Genomic DNA, 18,027 nt, shown 5'->3' with positions numbered 1-18,027 from the left:
AGGGGCACAATACTACCACTTCCAGAGAGGCTACAGCGTCTTGAAAGTGGTGATGAAATGCATGTCACAGCTGTGCCAGTATCCCATACTTGGTAGTTTGGAGGTCAGGTAATGGGCCATATATAGCTACTTAACCTAGGCAGCGGTGGACACACTGAATGTGTTCTCTCTGTATTATTAATTGGAGGAGGTGGCCTTCTCTTATGCCACTGAATACAGCCTGGATATGACGCTCAGGCTACATTTGCTCACTATGGAGAGGTGCATAGTATTGTAATTTGTTAGCCTGCTCCCAAATCAAGCACCACACATTTCTCACATCATTAGTCAATCTCATCCGCCATCAGATTAATAAGCAGATGTCTCTTAGAGGATTGCGATTACTCCTCTTCTCCATTCCTCTTCTATTTTTATCTTCCCTGCATTCACTTTTATACGGCCAACGCCTGGTTATGACACTTTTGCAAGGCCCAAGACACCCCTAGATTATTCTCCTAGTTTTTGAGGCGCAACATTTTATCTGGTGAAGAAGACTCCACACTTTAAGGGCATGCTCCAACACATCTCAAGTCCACCATACAACATGGGCGGACTAACTGTTTTACATAAAAATCGCCACTCAAAACTGCCCTCAGAAAACTGCTCAGCAGCATGGACAGGCTTTACACCCTTTCTTTCCGGTCAACATTAATTTAATCCCCTTAAACCATTACATACTCACCCTACTACCTTTCCATTTAATTGTGTGTTTGTTCCTATCCTACTGCTGCTTCTCTTATCCTCTCACCCTTTTCCCTTTCCACCACAGGGCATGTTTTGGTTCACTCCAGTCGAGGGCACAATATGCAGTCTCTGGACAAGCGTCTAACTGTAATACCACCAGAATGGTGATTGGTGCAGTATGAAAGCTTTTCAACATAACAGTCTAACATTTGAAGTATCTTATCCGGTATAGCAATGCAGACATTCTAGTAGATGGGGTAATGTAGATCAAAGTCACTGCGGAGAGAGTTATAGAGTGGCCTGCAGTGGGTGAAGATACACCGGGAAGCAGCATTGAGGGCAAAATGACAGTGAGGCATATGAATGGCAGAAGAGATCCACATGAAATGTAAGATTTGGGCCCCTCGGGAGCAAATCACAATTGACTAAAATAGTAGTGGGCAACTTCAATGATGTACTACAAAGTTAGATCGAAGAGGAGGCTTGCCTGGGGCATGAGCCTTGAATGTGTAGTTTCCAAGAGCCCGATTTCTATATCCCCTCCATTGGCATAGGATGAGTTGCTACGGGAGTCTCCACACATTACCCAGCTTGTGAGTGGAGTGCTGATGGGCCCTTTTCTTGGTCTTGGGGTATGCTTCCGTTTACAAGTTAGGGAAACTCAGGACCAACTTATATATAATAGAGGTTGGACGAGTCAGACCTATGTCGGGACGGACTACAATTTTTTAAAAAAATGGAGGTAAGACTCCAAAAGTCGTTGTTGCAGTGTGTGTGGGTATGGTTAAAAGGTGTACCACTGTCAGGGTGGAGATGCTAGATAAGAACTACCCCTTTATGATCGGGTTATACATTTTATTAAATAATCACATAACATTTATATCAATTCATTTAACATACGTCTGACTAAAATCATTCCAAAATTACAAATCTCCTTGTTCAAAACACCTAAAAACATGTAATGCAGTGGTAAAGTGACTGATAATTCCTCTAGGTGTATTGTCTAGCTGTTAATTATAAATCAGGTAACTTCAACTGAATGATATCGAACTCAACACTATCTTATTGGTCAATTTATCGCTCTACATGTTTCTGTTCTTGTATCCTTTTATTAGAGAACATCCTTCAAGAGCTTTTCTGTGGGTCACTATCAGTATGTTCGGTTTTTATTTCTTAAAAAAACCTATTTCTCCAATAACGATTCCCAATCACTGCAAAAAACAAACAATTGGCTACAAATGCTATTTTTATAAATAGGGGTATATTTAGTCATTCCCTTTTCGATAGGTAATGGAGTTCTATCGGAAAAGAAGTTTGGCAGTCACTTCTTGAGATCTGTGCATGAATCAAAGAACTCCCTCTTGGGGTCTCTTCCACCTATGGAAACAATACAAATATGGGTATTAGAACCTCTTAGCGGTTTCACTTCACACTGTTATCAGTTTGTCTTTCCTCTCTACTCACCTCTCTTCACAATTTAGTGGAAATGGTGTTTTCAATTCCATTCTAGGTGGTTACCGTCACGGTTATTGTTTTGTTCTAGAGTCCCCCATTTGGCTCGTAGTATCTGTGGAACAGTTAAGAGTATATTCTTACTATTAACCATGATAATATTTCTTAAAGAGGCTAGTTCTACGTGAGGCGCTGGCTACTCACCCTTCAGACTCTATAGGGTTGTCTTCGGGTAATCCGTCTTTTTAATTCGGGCACTCCAGTTATTCTGCAATGAGACAGTGTCACTGTTTAGTAACTAGTCTCCATCTAGATAAACCTTTCTTTACTCACAACATTGTGAGTGAATTTAAAGTTACCTATTCACTCGTTAAATATGTCGCATGCTTCTCTGGTATTAGTCCTGCGCTAATGTCTCCCTCTTTTGTGTCATTTTCTTGTCGCAAAGTTGGTGCCTGTAAAAAAAAAAGAAAAAAAAAAAAAGGCTAAGCAATTATGCTGGGCATCATCTCTACTTATTACCCGCTGTCTACATCAATTCCCCTGTATAATTTTATTTTATCTTTTATTTGCATATAATTGAAACAATATTTTAGCAAAAATCACATCTTGCATGGAAATCACATTTGCCAAAAATTCTATTTAAAATGAAACCCAAAGAAGTGAGAATTTTTCTCCCCCGGAGGAACAATCAAAAAAGGAAAACTTTCTTGTGAACATTATGCAGCTAACAATGGTTCAAAGAATTTGACCATGGCGATCACATAACTTGTCCTGTACCCTGCGATCAGCAATGACCAACATTCTTCCATCTCCTGCTTTTGGAAATCAGAGAAAAGGTGACTAAAGTGATTAGTGCATCTCTTTGTGAGTGCCAGCCAGCTGATGACCCAGTGCTTTAATGATTCCACCACTGAGGTAACCTTACAAAAATCGACAATTAGCACTTTCTGAAAGTCCACAAATGGCTCTAATCTCATTTGTAGGCTGTAGGTTCAGGCGAATCCACAGGAATTGGTCTCGGAAGATGTTGTCCGGAAATCGGTTCAGATAAGCAGAGTGTCCAATTTTCTCATTCCCATGAAATCTGGACATCTGATTGATAACTGCTCACAGACTCCAAAGTATCAGTCCAATCAAGCTTCCCTCAGCTTTTTTTTTACCCACATTGGGTTGTCTAATAGGACCTTAAGTGGGCCTCCAACCTCTTCCAATGAAGAGCACATTTTTCATCTCCACTTTAGCAGCATTGAATTTTGAGATGCCATGATTTCTTTACATAGCATCTCCAGGATTTCCGGTCGTGCTGGCGCAAAGCATTTCCTGAAAAAAAACTTACTTTTCCACAAAACTACTAATTTCAAAGAGGAAAGCCTCAACTCCCGCCGTATGATCTGAATGGGCGTGGATTTGTAGAGGCCCAAAACTTTCTTCCAAAAAAAGGCCTTCCAACTGGGGCTAGGTTGTTTCAGGAATGTTCGGCATTGCATCAGCCCCATAGGTTATCGCTGGCACGACTTTTGATCTATAGAAATTCAGGACTGGCAAGATGGAGAAACGCTCATACTTATGGTTCATGGCACGAGCTTGACTGGACAAGGTAGAGGTTGTTGCTCTTAGACGGGCAACCATTGGTGCCTCAGAAACTGTATCACTGAGCAAGACCCCCAAATATTTGAATGAGGTCACCTGCTCGATGAGTTGGTCGTTAAGCTTCAAGGAATAGGCGTTCTTGCCTCTGTTACTGTTCCTATTCAGGATCAAGATCTTGGTCTTCGACTTGTATATCTTCAAACCGTTTGAGTCCATAAAGAACTGCAAGCTGTTGATTTACCGTTGGAGCCCCACTGGCATTTGATCCACCAGGACTATGTCGTCTGCACACAACAATCTAGGTAGGGGAGCTCCCCCCACGTTCGGTGGAAAAATTCTGGTGTTGGGATCCGGGTCCTTTATATCAGCAACAAAGAAATTGAACACTGCCAGAGCCATCGGGCAGTCCTGCTTCACTCCCCTGGATGAAGGTATTTCGTCGGATAGGAAACCTGATTTGTTCAGGTGGACTCTCAGCGAAGTAGCTTTGTGCAATGCTTTCATCGGCTCCAAGATCACGCCTGGACAGCTCCTCGCCTCCAATTTGGCCCACAGCTTATGACGGTCGATCAGGTCGAAGGCCTGGACCAGATCGACAAAGGCCATGTAGATTTTAGGTTTCCCGTCATGGACTTGACTTTTTAACATATTGAGGATGAAGATATTCACTGATGTTTCCGATACCCCTAACAAAACCAGTTTGCAGTGCGTCATTTACCACTGAATTGACACACCGAAGTGCGGAAATGGTCTCCAGAAAAATCGCGCTATACAGTTTTCTGATGACATCCAAGAGTGCGATATCGGGTGGGCAAGAACCCCCCCGTTTTGAAAATGGGTACCACAATCACCCTCTTCCAGGAATCTGGTAATCGCTGGAGTAAAAGATCTGGGAAAAGAGGGTGTGGATGAAGGTTGCCAACTCCGCTGGATGTTCTTTCAGCATAAAGTTAGTTAGACCATCCAGTCCTGGCGCCCATGAGTTATTTAGCTGAGTAATGCATTTTAGGATGTCGTTAGGGCTCGTCGAAGAAACCCAAGGCACCACCTGTCATTGACTCTTCTCCCGGGGCATAATGTTTTTTAAAGTGCCAGATGCAGTTGGCTTCATCGACCGGGTTTGACTACTCGTCAAATTGCCTGCACTCCCACTTATTCTATGAGAACCCAAAAATCTCTTTTTTTTTCCTGCGAGGGTCCTGAGCATGGCTTCTGAATCAATTTGATACAAGGACCGTCTGATGGAGTACAGCCAATTCCTGCGATTCCACCCTTCCCATACAAAGGTTTTCATAGTCCACTGTTACTCCCAATTTCTTTGCAATTCTAGCCAGCCTTCTTACCACCTTTCTTCGCACAACCAATTCTTGGTTGTAAACGTGAAGGTGGGTAGTGGATGATCTTCGTCTGTTACCAACAGCAGAGAGGTATGGTTCCAGTAAGGGGGTGTACTCCACCGAAGGACCTCCTGCTCCGAAATCGATCGAGAGTTGGGCAATGCTGTCATTTGTCAGCTTTAGTCTTCGATTGCCCGTGCCCCCGGTCGTTCTTTTTCGGATGTTAGGCAGCACTCCTCTCCATTCCATACACAGCATATGATGGTCACTGGCCTTAGTTTTTACCACTCGAAATGATGAAACACATGGGAGAAACTGCCGAGAAACAAAGATATAGTCTATCACTGAGTGTCGACCCATACTTTCCCATGTCGTCTGAGGAGGGATATCTTCTTTTATATTGCCATTGATATGCATATCTTTTGCGGCCATAAGAGCTTTGTGGCCCTGGTGTTTCGAGCTGAAGTATAAACAGCCTGATGGGAGTCTAAGGAACTAGGGATACAAGAGATGTTTAAATCCCTGCAAACGACAATGTTTCTCGTGTTTTGAAGTATATATGCATCGTCTATGAGATCTGAGATATGCTCAATGAACTCCTCATCTGTTGTTAGGACCAGATACCAATTATCTTTTATCAATTAGACGATGTCTCCAAACCTTGGTTATGAATCGAAGGCTCCCACCCAATCAAAAGTTCTTGAGACAGAGCGCTCGCCGATATGCATCTTGTTAATGACAAATAACTTCTGGATTTAATCACCGTCAGTAAACCGGCGAGGGCCGCCCTTTTTTTCCCGTCATAGCTGAAATCTCGAATCCATCCGAAATGGGCTTTGCACAGAGCCAAGTTTCCTGCAGGCAAAGCACGTCAATTTGCCCAGATTTATTTCACTCGCTTTAGTAAGGTGGTGAAAACCGCAAGTGTTCCATGATACCAATTTTAGTTTTGGATACGTCACGTTGGGCTTACCGGGCAGTTCGGTATAAAGTTGCATCCAGAAAATTTATTTCTCTATTGTTTTGATTCATCGTAAAATTTAAGTGATGATTTTTGGAGTTGAGCCATTCGAAGAATGATTTAGCTTTCCATTGTCCCTTCCCATACCATCAGGATATCGTCGATGTATCTGGTGCATTCTTTGATGTCTCTAAAAGGGATGGAGTCTGCATAGATGAGTCTTTTCAAAGCTTTCTACTTATATATTAGCTAGGCTCTGCGCCATGATAGTGCCCATTGCGGTCCCCTCAATTTGGTAGTATGTTATTCTGCACACCACATCAAAAATTAATTGGGGACAGGGCCAGCATCTGTTAGTTTTCCACAGGACCTCTTCAATGACTTCTAGGGTAGCCCTTTGGGGTATGTTAGTATATAGCGCCACCACATCTAGTCCTATTAAGATGTTCTTCCCTGGATCGAATTCAAAATTCTCAAATGTATTAAACGCACTGGTGGTGTCTTTCAAGTGTGATCTCATTGTGCCAACAAACCCTTTTAGGTAGTGGTCTACAAATTTGGATAAAGGTTCTAGGACGGAGTTCATCCCTGATACAATCGGCCTCCCTGGTGGATTAACTAGTGTTTTGTGTATTTTACGGAGGCAGTAAAACGTAAGGATTATTGGGTCTGTTTTACACAAGAAACTTGCTTCTTGTTTGCTGATCGATATATTTTCTTCAGCTTTTGTAACTTTAAGATCTATATTCTTTTTTAAGGTTTCTGCAGGATCCACAGTAAGGAGTTCGTAGCCGTTGGTATCTTCCAGTTGTCTAACACATTCTCTAATATAGTCTTCTTTGTTTTGAATCCCAATGCCCCTGCCTTTATCAGCTTTTTTTTTTTTATTATAACAATTGATTCGTTGTTAGCCAGTGATTTAGCAGCCGCTTGTTCTTTCTGGCTCAGGTTCTGAAACATAGGTGTTGTCTCAGTTTCCAATTTACTAATTTCTGCCAGTACTTTCTTTTCAAATACTTTCGATTCTGGGGTATGTGTATGGGCCGGTGGCATAAAGGTAGAGTTAAGGTTGCGTTAGTGGGTATTGGGTACTCACTTTTTTCAAAATACTCCTTCAGGTGAATGATCCTCATAAACCTTCATATATTCCAAACTCAAAATGATTGTGTCTCTTTGTTAAGACAAATGCCAAACCTTTGTTCAGAACATCTTCTTCACTTGTGATGCAAATGTCCAGTGGCCGGAATTTGAATGGAATGTCACCAGTGACCCATGGAAAGTAACCATGGATCAATGTTACAGCACACAACGTCCCCCCAAAAGAGACCGACAACACAGAAGATGTTTCAGAATTGCTTGCAGTCCCGCTCACACAATCCACACCCGATAAAGAATTGAAATCTAAGAACGAGACAATGGCCCTCATTACAAGTTTGCCAGTCCAGAAAAAAAAGTGCCGGTAACAACGGTTACCCGCACCTTTTCTGGACCAGCAAACTACAAGTCTGCCGGTAGGTGCTGTGAGCTACCAGCAGGCCTGAGCTTCCGGTAGTTCTGTACCCTACTTGCAGATTGTTCACTGATGCACTGGCACTGTTACTAATGGAGCCAGTGCTTCAGGGTTCCCATAAGACTCCACGGGAATGGGAACGTACTATTCCTCCACCGCATGTAATATCCCGGTATTACCGGGATATCAAGTGGCAGAAATGGTAAGGCGAGGTTACCGGCAGACTCGTAATGAGGGCCAATGTTCCCCGTTTCCCCAATACATGTGTAAAATCCTGAAATATCACACAGAAATAACTGAAGCATCTTCACAACTGATAGACGTTTGTGCTCATGATCTGGACTTCACTCTTCCTAGTGTAAAGGACTTGTCCACCACCATGGAATCACAAACCACTTTACTGCAGAACGATTGGCTATTAAGGGATACAAAATACATTGTATTCGACTGCTGCCTGATCAAGATTATGAAAATTATAAAATGTAATCATTAATTACGTAGAAGGATTTGTGGGGAGCCATTGGTGAAGTTAACTTGTGTAGTCAAAGGCACCAAACCGAAGATCAAGGGTAGCTGTGGCCACAATCATAACACATTTTCCTGATCAAAATGTACTTTGTTCATCTGCTGTGTTGTTTAGCGGATGAACATTCAGTAAAATTTCAAATTTCTGTACATTTGTGGAGCTTGAGTTCCTTGCTAAAACCCAATACTACAAATATCAGAAGAATGTATTGTTCCCCGCTATAAGCCAGGCCTCGACACTCGAACAGATATCAATGGACAATGCTCTCACTGGAAACAGGCTCAGGCTTGCTGGTGATGGGCAGTGGGATAGTCCTGGATTCTGCTAAATACTGCACTTACCACTTCCAAGACCTGGAGAGCAAAACAATAGTGAGTTCAGTCATTGTGCAAGTGTTTGAATGTACATCTACTGTTGCCGTGAAAAAATGTGGTTTCGTTAAATCCATTGAACTTTTGCAATCCACAGAAATACAAATAGACTTTATAGCCACTGACAGGCACGAAGGAATAGCAAAGGCAAAGCGAGAGCAGTTCCCACACATAAAGCATCAATATGATATATGCCATGTAACAAAATCAATTTCTAAACAAATTACAGCGCTGGTAAAAAGAGGCTACAGAAAACATTTTAAATTGGTCACAGTCTATCAGCAACCATCTTTGGTGGAACTCAAAAACTTGTGTAGATATTCTGCTTGAAAAATGGTGTTCAATGTTGCACCATTGTTCAAACATGCACTCTTGGGAAGAAAACGAACATTTCCACAAATGTGTACATGGACCATTGAGCAAGGAGCAGGAGTGCAAGAAAAGGTGGTTTGTGCCAGGCTCCCCTCCTCACACAGCACTTGAGAAGATGGCGTACGACAAAACGCTTTCAAGAGGCATGAGGGGACTAACCGAATTCTGCCGTGTGAGGTGTTCCATAGCATGTGCCTAAAGTACAGGCCTAAAAGGTTGTACTTGGCTGTACTTGCACTCAATGGAACGTTGTAGGGACCAAGCAAACGCTGCAGGAACTTTCGGGGTGCTTTGTAACAACATTGAGTGTACCTAAAGAAGCAAACGGCTGGCAAAGCCAATCTACCAGCAGATGGATTTTAAATTGGTTAAAGACCTGACATTGAAAGTGCTGGCCATATAAACACATGGAATTGCTCAGATTCTGTTGCCAGGGCCCAGTCTATGGCACAGAACATTCCAAAAGAGGTTTGTCCTCCCAAACTTGAACTTGTTGAAAGGTTGACTTCAACATTCAAATGATGTGTGGCTGTCTTCACAATTGTTAACAAATCCAATTTAAAGCAATTGCGCAATGTTTGGAAACTGTTGATTGTACACAAAATGGAATAGTATATGACTTGCAATGTACATTATTTTTAGTCAATTATTTTATGTGAAGTAATCTTAGTAGAAGGCATTTAAAATTGTGTTTTTTCTTTGCCTTTTTTTATGTTCCTCAAGATCATTGATTTATATTACAACAATAAATGTCAATCTGACTTAAGTATCTGACTTTCTTTCTAAGTCGTAAAGGGTTTATAGTCATTCCGTCGGAAAAAAAACGACATACCAAAGCATTTAAAAAAATGCATCGTATCTTTAACATGGAAAAGTGTCTTTCCATCTAAACCAGTCCATCGAAAATATAAATTGACTGGTTTCAATGGAAATTCACTTTTACATGTAAAAGATAGCATTTCAATGCTTTTTTTGTAACTTTAAAATGTTGCATGGAGCTGTCCAGTGCTGAAATTTCGGCACTGGCCAGCTCCTTGTAACGTTTGAATTTTTTTTTTGTATATTGGTGGGTGGGGGGTTCCCCCAAACCCTAAATCTAGCCCCAACCCTAATGTAACCCTTAATCCAACCCTATCCCCAACCCTAACCCTAATGTAACCCTTAATCTAACCCTAGCCCCAACCCTAACCCCCAACCCTAATGTAACCCTTAATCTAACCCACTCTAGCCCCAACCCTAACCTAACCCATAATCTAACCCTAGCCCCAAACCTAACCCCACTAATTTCGATGAATTATATACAACAAAATGGCTATTCGATGGAATGGAATTTCGTTGCATATAATTCAATGGTTTGGTATTAGATGCTTTGGTGTTCGATGGATTGACCAGATACCGTTGTAAAGTCTTTTTTGATTACATTTCTACATACGTATGCTTTTTTGTTCTCAACCAATTGGTAGATAGTCTCTGCAAATTGTTTATTACGAGAAAAAGAACATCTACAGAAAGTAATGCAATCACATACTTGAATATTTTAAATACAACCGATGCAAAACGTGCTCGCCTTGGAAGCAAGACGACACGAAGAGAAACAGGTTCGATCCCTGGGTCCGCGCTCAGAAACCTCTGGGTATTTAAGCATATTATAAATACGCATCTAAGACCAAAAAATAAACAATTACACAACTAAAAAACAAACAATTCCTGTAACAGCGCCTCGATGCCCGCGGGCTGTGTGAGCACTTTAAAAATGCTAAATAAATAAATATACTATTAAAATTGTTAGAATGTATCTTGCACACAGGACATGGATTGATGGAACAATAAATATTAATTGTGTTCCACAAGAAGTTGCATTGGCTTGCTAGTCAAGGATAAATATTTTGCAACGGCCACTCAATCTAATGACCCAGCGTTCGTGATTTATAACTCTATATCATTTACACTATTTTACATACACCACATGTGTTCTTCCATGGCAACATATCCTTGATGCCCCTTCATCCTACGATTACTTACAATAATATATCATACCTATGTTACATTTTTTCACCATCCCTTCACTCTTTACTGATTTCCTTTCCCTTACCTGGCACGCAACCCCGTTCATTTGCCCACATTGCCCATTGAGTAATTGCTTGCAAATATCCCCCTTCCATTGCCCTTGTTCTCATGTACATGCCAGATCACATTTACTTGCTGTTAATGTTACACAAGGCATGAGAAGAAGGTGTGGTCAGGCAGTTGATAGTAATTGGAGCTATGGGGACTGCTCAGGGACAACACATTGAAAGAGGCTGAGTGGACTTGGCATTTAATTTGCAGACATATTGCATTCTTATGAAGTTTGCTGCATATTTAATTTCATGGAAGCAGAGGTAACTATGTGGGGTGTCATCCATGGATATGGAGAGGGAGTAAGTCTGATCAATAATATGCATCTTTGTTGTGCACGAAGCAGAAATGCTTTCCTTTGAAAGACTTCAATTTTCCAGAAAGGGATGGCATATCAGAAGCGGACAATTTTGCGGCCTTTCACAGGAAAAGCTTTAAGGTGACAATATTGTCCATTATGTGTATTTAATATGACCATTAAACGTACAATTATAATAATACATAATACCTGACTGTTGCATCCTTCTGCGCGTGATATTGACCTGCGCGTGAAAGTGAGTAGCACAATGTACCATAATTGTATTATTCATGGTTATTACTGAGGGTGCTACCAAACTATTTATTTGTAATGAACTCACAATAGTTCAAGAATCTCAGCAGAAAATTGGAGCAGCAGACATACAGAATGAAAGCAAGGAAAAAGATATTGAGTCTAACTTCGTTGACAAGTCGGAATCATGTTAAGTGGCTGCAGATTGCAATAGACCAAAGGTTTATGTGCCACAGTGTTAGCCAACATGGAAATAATGGTCAAAAGAATATTTCATTTAAATGCATACTTTGCCAATGTGTACTATAAACATGCGCCTGTGGCCTTTGCTCATTTTCATCTTACTGTGAGGCCCACATGTGGAGGACACCCAGACCCGCCTGCATTTATCAAGACGATTCTTTTTTTAATAAATATGTTTATTTTAAAACAAGGCAGGACAAATTATCAATGACATTGCTTAAAGAACACACCTATAACATTTCACTTTTAAGTCATACCCCACCGCCCACTTCTCTCCCCCCCCCCATGTGATCCCCCCAACCTCCAGCAGTCCTCCCCTAGTTCCCACATTCCTTGGATACCGCTGAGGCCCCTGCAGCTCGGGTAGGTTCCCCATCCTTCAGGGTCCATCTTGCGTTAAGCGGTTTGAATGTCAAAGCGGGGAAGTGCTGATCGTAGTCCAACACCGGGGCCCAGACATTCTGGAAGCGGTGTAGCACCCCCGCTCTCGCCGCGGTCACTTTTTCCGCTATCAGGATGTCCCATAGTTTGCCCCACCAGTGGGCTATACAAGGGCTGTCCGGGGACTTCCAGAAGCGGGCTAGAACGGTTTTGCCTGCCAGAAGGCATTGCGTTATCAGTTTCGCTCTGTTCCCTGAGCGGGGGTAGGATCCGGGGGTTGGGACCCCCAAGAGAACCGTTTCGGGCTCCAAGGAGAGTGTCCACCCAGTAATTTGCTCGATCATCACCAAACACAGCTCCCAGAATTGCCGGATCCGACCACCACATGTGGAAAAAGGAGCCTGGCTGAGAGCACCCCCTCCAGCAGGCGGCGTTCACTCATGGGTATGTGGTGTAATCTGAGGGGGTCGAACTACCAGCGCAACATGAGCTTGTACGCGCATTCTTTATTGGTGATGCAGGTCGATGCGGAGTGGGTGCGTGTCCAGATGTCCACCCAGGTCTGGTCGTCAATCGGGTGGCCCAGGTCAGCCTCCCATTGGGCCATGCATCGCGTTCTGGAGATTAGGAAGTCCCCCAGGAAGCGTCTGTATAAGGAGATCATCCTGCCCCGGAAGATCCTTAAGCGTCAGTTCTAGGGCGGTGAGCAGACGCGTGGCAGCCTGGAGGGTCTGGGGCTGTGAGCACCAGTGGCGGAGCTGGCAGTAGGTGAACCTGTCCTTTTCTTGGAGCCGGAAATCGGCCTTGCATTGTTCAAAGGTGCAGGGAGTGTTCCCCACGTATAGTTGCTCCAGGGTTTCGAGGCCACCCTCTATCCAGTTCCGGAAATTACGTGGATACATCCCTGGAGTGAAGTTTGGATTCAGGAAGATTGGGGAGAGGGGACTTTGGCCTCTCGGGATTCCCTTTTTGTTTCAGAGCCCAGTCCCAGGAGATTATGGTATGCTTGGTGGTCAGTAGGAGGTTGCCCCAGTGCTCTCTCCGGGCGGGCTGAACGTGCGGGAGGAATCTGAGGACGAGCGGAAGCTGCGCTTGCTCCAGTTCTACCCATCTAGGGTGGTCTGAGATTATCTGCCAGGCCCAAACGTGAGCCAGCTGTGCTGCTGCCAGGTAGGCCTGCAGGTCGGGGACCCCCATTCCCCCTAGTCTGGAGCTGCCAGTAAGCATTTATGGGGGATTCTGGCCTTTTTGCCTTTCCATATGAACTTCAGCATTTTCCTCTGCAGATCCTGGAGTGCTCTGTTCGGGATTGCCACTTCAAGGGAGGAACACGCGTAGAGGAATCTTGGGAGTAGGTTCATCTTGGGAGTTGTGATCCGACCCATTAGCGAGATTTCCTGAGTGGCCCAGCGTTTTAGGTCCCCCTCCAGTTCCTGGAACAGTCTGGGGAAGTTGCCCTGGTATGTGTCTCGCGGGACCGCCGTGATGTGGACTTCCAAGTAGGGAATAGATAGTTTCTTCCAAGCGATTGGGCCCAGCCTGGACAGGGCTTCTCGTTCCTCCCGCTGGAGGCCGACGCCCAGGGCCACCGATTTAGCGAAGTTAACTACAAAGCCCGCGACCTTCACAAAGTTTGCCAATTCACCCAGGGCATGTTTCGCCGAGATGATGGGTTCTGAGAGCGACAGTAGGAGTCATCGGCGTATAACGCAATTTTGGGCTGGGATGGCCCTACTTGAGGGCCTCTAATGAGCTTGTTCCGTCTGACTCTCTGGGCAAAGGGTTCCATAGTTAGCACAAAGAGAAGGGGAGACAGTGGGCAGCCCTGCCTCGTCCCGCAGGTCATAGGAATTGGGGTAGATAAGGCCCTATTGATCCTCAGGAGGGTTTTGGGTGATTTATAGTTGGCCATTATCATAGCTCGGATGGTTGGGCCGAAGCCAAAGGCTTCCAAGGTAAGCTCCATGAATGACCAATCCACTCTGTCGAATGCTTTAGTGGCATCTAGGGCCATCAGCGCATGGCCCTGGGAGCGCCGGTGGGTTATTTCGACCAGGTTCAGGGTCCGCCTGATGTTGTCCCCCGCCGCTCTGTTCCGAATGAAGCCTGTTTGGTCAGGGTGAATTATAGTCAGGAGAATGTGTGAGAGGCGATTGGCCAGGATCTTTGAGTAGAGGTTGGCATCTATATTCATCAGAGCAATTGGTCTGTATGAAGCTGGGTTTCTCGGGTCTTTCCCTGGCTTGGGGAGGAGAATTGTCGTAGATTCCTGCATGGAGGGGGTCACCGCGCCTGTCTCCTTGAATGAGTTGAAGAGCGTCATCATGGTGGGGATTAACTGGAGTTTGAAGATCTTGTAAAATCTTGGGGAGAAGCCATCCGGGGCCTGAGCTTTAAGGGACTTGATGGCTTCGTCGACTTCCTTGGCGGTGATTGGGGCGTCTAGGCTCTCTCTCATTGCGGCGGGCAGCTGAGGCAGGGCCGCCCCCCGCAGGTATTCCCTCTGTGCAGCCCAGTCTCGTGAGGGTGCAGTCATTACTTGGGTGATGTGATCTGTGGCCAGCTGTTGTTTCTCCTGCTCAGAGTAGTGCATCCTCCCTTGTGGGTCACGCAGCCCTGCAATCGTATTGGAACACCTTGCTTTGGCCAGTTTGGCTACAAGGAATTTGTTCGCTTTATTGTTCTTGGCGTAATAGTCGGGTCTTGGCCAATTGTTGTGCGGTGTGTTCCGCGTAGTGGGCTTCAAGTTTCTTGCTGGCTGTGCGGATCCCACGCTGCGTTATGGGGGGACCACCCCTTCCTCTTCTGCGCTTCCTCTGCTACTTGCAGTTCCTCCTCGAGGGCTAGCCAGGCTTGTCAGCGATTCCGGTGGAAGGCCGCCCCTTGTGCTATCAGGGCACCCCTGATCACAGCCTTCATGGCATCCCAATTGTTAGCGGGGGAGGTGTCTGTGACCGGGTTTTCCTTGAGGAAGTTTTTGATAGTGGTTGCGATTCTGTCCCTGACCAGCATGTTGTTACGAATCGGGTCGTAGAATGACCATCTGCGTGCAGGGTTGGCTCTGGGGTTTTGGGTTCGAAGTTCCATGATTATTGGTGCATGGTCTGACAAAATTCTTAAGCCTATGGAGATCTCATTTTCATTTGTGAGAGTCTGGGGCGAGGTTAAGAGGAGGTTGATCCTCAAAAACGTTCGGTGGACATGTGAGAAAAAGGAGAAAAAGGAGAAATCCCTTTCGGTAGGGTGGAGCACCCGCCATGCGTCTATCACATCCAGGGTTCTGAACAAACGTAGGAGGCTGAGGGCCAGTGGGAAGTCTCCCGCGGTGGGGGGGGGGGATTTGTCTTTGATGGGATCTGGCACCCCGTTGAAGTCCCCCCCCCCCCTCACTGTTTGGCCCTCCATGAATCCCGTGAGGGAGGCGCCCAGAGCATCGTAGAAGTCTGCTTGGCCCGAGTTGGGGGCGTAGACCGAGACAAAGGTGAAGAGGTCCCCCATTAAGATGCATTTAACCGCCACAAAGCGGCCTTCAGGGCATGAGAAGATCTGGGGATTTAAGTATTTCCTGAAAATAATCGCTGTGCACCCCCTCTTGGTTCCTCCTGAAGCAAAGAATTGATGGGGAAATAGGCGTGAGCAAAGGCGCCCAAAGTCTGCTGGGAGGAGGTGGGTTTCCTGAAGCAGGGCCACTCCGGCCCCATCGTCTTGCAACTTTTGTAGTATCGGTTTGCGTTTCGGGGGGTGTGGGGGGGGGGGGTCGGGGAATTCAGCCCGTTGACGTCTAGGGAAAGGCATTGTAATGTCTGGTGCTCTAGAACCTGTATCCCTCCTGTGGATTGTGCCAGTGGGAGGGGGCCGGGGGTTAGGCCGTCATCCGTCGCCATAGTTGAGGGCTAAGAGTGGATTGTCCTGCTCTTGGGGTTTTAACAGGGGCCCCCAACGGGGGGCCAATCTTTTATATCAAGATGATTATTGTAATTGATCTACACATCAGCCACTAAGCATTAACAAACTGAACTGATTCTAGGCATGCTGAAATTGTATTGATGTCATTTTTTTTTTTTATTGTTGCTCATTGCACATATGGCCCTGGGTGCAACAGTCCACCCAGCCTGGTGCGGAATCGCCACTTTGCCCCCCCCCTTCCCGGTTCGTCTTTGCTGTCTGTATATATGAACCCACAGCTTTTCATCCATCTATATACATGCATCTGTATTTCATGCTGTAACCATCTCTATATGTCAAATAAGATTACTGAAATGAGTTTGTACGTTTTAAATCAGCACTGAAGGTGTGTAGCGAATAGCTACTTTAGTAACAGCAAAACATATTTATCAGGCGTTTGGGAAATGGGTGCATCAAGTAATGTTGCAATAGGTTACATAGTCGCAACAGTGACATTATTTAACCAATGGACAGGATTTCCAAGGTCGCCGTATTGGGGTCAAGGTGGAAAAGCCTGTGTTCGAATTCTGTTTGAGAAAAAAGGTGGCCCACTTTGACCAACAAAACTGCCCCTACAATATAATTTTGCATTTTTGTTTCAGCATTGCCCTATTGCCGTATAGCCCAGTCCAAGCCTTTGTGCAACTCGCCTAGGCGCCTCTCTGAAAGAATCTGTAAATGTTGTGGGACCAGGTGCCTTGATACCGTTAATGGAAGTAAATATTTGGCTATATGGAATACTTTAAATATTTCATTCTGTTTCACTGCACAGTTTACCATTGGAAACAGTTAAAAATATTGTTCATTTTTGTGGCATGTATTCCCTAAAATGAAAGCAACCCGTGACTCGCTGTGTACACAGAATAAAGGGTCTCATTGTTATTTGTCATTAAAACAACCATACTAACAATTTGAAGGACACAATGGGCCTCATTACGACCCTGGCGCTCCCGTAATGACGGTGCCGGTACGGGACCGGCACCGTTCATTACGGGATGCCCTATTACGAGGTCCCCTTGTGGGACCCGGTCAGAACGTCTGGTCAGAGCAGATGTCCTTAGCGGGTCCCGCAAGGGGTCCAGGGAGCTAATAACAGGCCCGTTATTAGCTCCCTCCCCAGTCCCATTGAGCCCTATGGGGGCTCAAATGGGGATGTTTTTTTCCAATGAGGAATTACCGTATCCCAAGGTTGGAATGGCCCGGTAACATTGAAGGAACCCGGACCTGGAACCCGGTATGTAGGCAGCCATGCCCTTATTATTCACAAAGAATTGATAAGATTCACTATATTCAGAGATATGTCTTTCGAAGTGGTTGATCATTTGTCACATAGAGATAATGGAAACTTAAGACATAATGTAAGCATACCTTTATATAATATTTAGGCGAGTGATGATGGCATGTGTGCTGTATGCTACATGATTAACGATGTGATGGATGAACGTTCAATTTGACGCGAATAGAAATTTTACGTGTTAATTGTAGTGTAAATTGAGAGTTAACATGTTTATGTACTGTGCATTTTGTATTGTAAACTGGGTACTGAAGTATATTTTTGCATTCTCAATATTTCATAGTTATATTCTGCCTGTCATGGGCTCAATCTTCCACCTGATGGCTTCTTCAACGTTAATTGGACAATATATCATCAACAAGGCATCTGTGATAACCATTATCTAGGACTATCGCCAGATACCAATCTGTCCTTTCACGGTTGCAGTAATAAGGAGCAACATGGCAGCCTATACTGTCTGAAAACATTATGATGTGAAAGTGTTGCATTTGAAAGTGAAACCACTCCTTTCCTCGCACTAAGTATCGGAATGCCATGTGCGGCGATGAACCATTGGTGATGAAACATAAGAATTTTCTCTGAAGAATGCAAAGATCGCGATTAATCTATCGAAGAACAGAATTACCATTATAAGATCAGCTTTCACAGTTA

General features: G+C 44.5%; 1 long non-coding RNA gene across 2 annotated transcripts in view; it reads right to left on the bottom strand.

Annotated features, from left to right (window-relative positions):
* Positions 1-1,570: 1,570 nt before the first annotated feature.
* Positions 1,571-18,027, bottom strand: part of LOC138567230 (uncharacterized) — a 46,003-nt gene continuing 29,546 nt past the window's right edge. For both annotated transcript variants that reach the window (XR_011302139.1, XR_011302141.1), the window contains exons 2-5: positions 2,535-2,630; positions 2,380-2,443; positions 2,188-2,290; positions 1,571-2,100 (exon numbers count right to left, since the gene is read on the bottom strand). This is a non-coding gene — a long non-coding RNA (uncharacterized lncRNA). The remainder of the gene's footprint in view (positions 2,101-2,187; positions 2,291-2,379; positions 2,444-2,534; positions 2,631-18,027) is intronic.

Source organism: Ambystoma mexicanum, chromosome 2p (genome assembly GCF_040938575.1).
Source record: "Ambystoma mexicanum isolate Mex_15411 chromosome 2p, UKY_AmexF1_1, whole genome shotgun sequence".
Classification (NCBI taxonomy): Eukaryota; Metazoa; Chordata; class Amphibia; order Caudata; family Ambystomatidae; genus Ambystoma; species Ambystoma mexicanum.
The sequence above is the reverse complement of the archived record's forward strand: the minus strand, read 5'-3'. Positions and strand labels throughout refer to the sequence as shown.